The sequence below is a fragment of the Arachis hypogaea genome, chromosome 20 (genome assembly GCF_003086295.3).
Source record: "Arachis hypogaea cultivar Tifrunner chromosome 20, arahy.Tifrunner.gnm2.J5K5, whole genome shotgun sequence".
NCBI classification, from domain to species: domain Eukaryota; kingdom Viridiplantae; phylum Streptophyta; class Magnoliopsida; order Fabales; family Fabaceae; genus Arachis; species Arachis hypogaea.
In genome coordinates this window covers 84,740,874-84,742,752 of record NC_092055.1, presented here as the reverse complement: position 1 = coordinate 84,742,752, position 1,879 = coordinate 84,740,874, and the positions used below count along the sequence as shown (strand labels likewise).

General features: G+C 31.0%; 1 non-coding gene across 1 annotated transcript; it reads left to right on the top strand.

The window, feature by feature from the left end:
- Positions 1 to 339: 339 nt before the first annotated feature.
- On the top strand, positions 340 to 447 carry LOC112787577 (small nucleolar RNA R71). Its single transcript, XR_003194983.1, has one exon. It is a non-coding gene; the product is annotated as a small nucleolar RNA R71 (small nucleolar RNA).
- Positions 448 to 1,879: the final 1,432 nt, after the last annotated feature.

Genomic DNA, 1,879 nt, shown 5'->3' with positions numbered 1-1,879 from the left:
TTCTTCTTCAGAAGATGCTTCTTTAGTACTGTTGGATGCAGCTTGCAATCCATTCAGACTCTGAGAAATCATATTGACTTGATGAGTCAATATTTTATTCTGAGCCAATATGGCATTCAGAGTATTAATTTCAAGAACTCCCTTCTTCTGAGGCGTCCCATTGTTCACAGGATTCCTCTCAGAGGTGTACATGAACTGGTTATTTACAACTATTTTAATGAGTTCCTGAGCTTTTGTAGGGGTTTTCAGATGAAGAGATCCTCCTGCAGAATGGTCCAATGACATTTTTGGCAACTCAGATAGACCATCATAGAATATACATATGATGCTCCATTCTGGAAGCATGTCAGTAGGACACCTTTTGATCAATTGCTTATATCTTTCCCAAGCTTCATAGAGGGACTCACCTTCCTTCTGTCTGAAGGTTTGGATTTCCACTCTAAGCTTGCTCATCTTTTGAGGTGGAAAGAATTTGTCCAGGAAAGCATTGACCAGCTTTTCTTAAGAGTTCATGCTTTCCTTAGGTTGTGAATCCAACCATGTTCTAGCTTTGTCTCTTACAGCAAAAGGAAAAAGCATAAGCCTGTAGACCTCGGGATCAACTCCATTGGTCTTGACAGTGTCACATATTTGCAAGAATTCAGCTAAGAACTGATGAGGATCTTCCAATAGAAGTCCATGAAACTTGCAATTCTGTTGCATTAGAGAAACTAATTGAGGCTTAAGCTCAAAGTTGTTTGCTCTAATGGCAGGAATTGAGATGCTTCTTTCATAGAAGTTAGAAGAGGGTACAATAAAGTCACCAAGAATCTTCCTTGCATCTCCACCATTGTTATTGGGTTCGGCTATGTCTCCTTCTTTTTCAAAAATTTCTGTTAGGTTTTCTCCAGAGGGTTGTGCTTTAGCTTCTCTTAGTTTTCTCTTAAGAGTCCTTTCAGGTTCAGGATCAGCTTCAATAAGAATGTCTTTATCCCTGTTCTTGCTCATATGAAAAAGAAGAGAACAAAGAAAATATGGTATCCTCTATGTCACAGTATAGAGATTCCTTTATGTGAGTAGAAGAGAAGAATAGAAGAAGGAGAAGTGAAAAATTCGAACACAGAGAAGAAGAGGGGGTTCGAATTATGAGTAGAAGAGAAGTGTTAGTAGATAAATAAATAAATAGAAAGAGATGAGAGGGGGAAGAATTCGAAAATTAAATAAAATAAAATAAAAATATTTTTGTTTTTATTTTAAATATTAGTTATAATTCAAAATTAAAAGAGAAATAAAATAAAATTTGAAACTAAATGAATTAATTAAATAAAAAGAGATTTTTTTTGAAAAAGTTGTTAGTGATTTTGGAAAATCGGAGAGAGAAAAGTAGTTAGGTGGTTTTGAAAAAGATATGATTGAAATAGAAAACTTTTAAAATCAAACAAAAAGTTAAGTAGTTAATTGAAAAAGATTTGAAAATCAAATTTGAAAAGATAAGAGGTTAGAAAAGATTTTGAAAATTGATTTTTGAAAAAGATATGATTGAAAATCATTTTGAAAAAGATTTGACAAAGAAATTTAAAAAGATTTGATTTTTAAAATTAAAGTTAATTACTTGACTAACAAGAAACAAAAAGATATGATTCTAAAATTTAAAGATTGAACCTTTCTTACTAGGCAAGTAACAAACTTAAAATTTTTGAATCAATCACATTAATTGTTAGCATTAATTTCGAAAATATGAAATAAAAATAAGAAAAAGATTTTGAAAATCAATTTTTAAAAGTTTTCGAAAATAAAGTAAAAATGAAAAAGGTTTGATTTTTGAAAAAGTTTTGAAAAGATAAGATTTTTTTAAATTGAAAATTTGACTTGACTAATAGGAAACAACTAGATTTTTAAA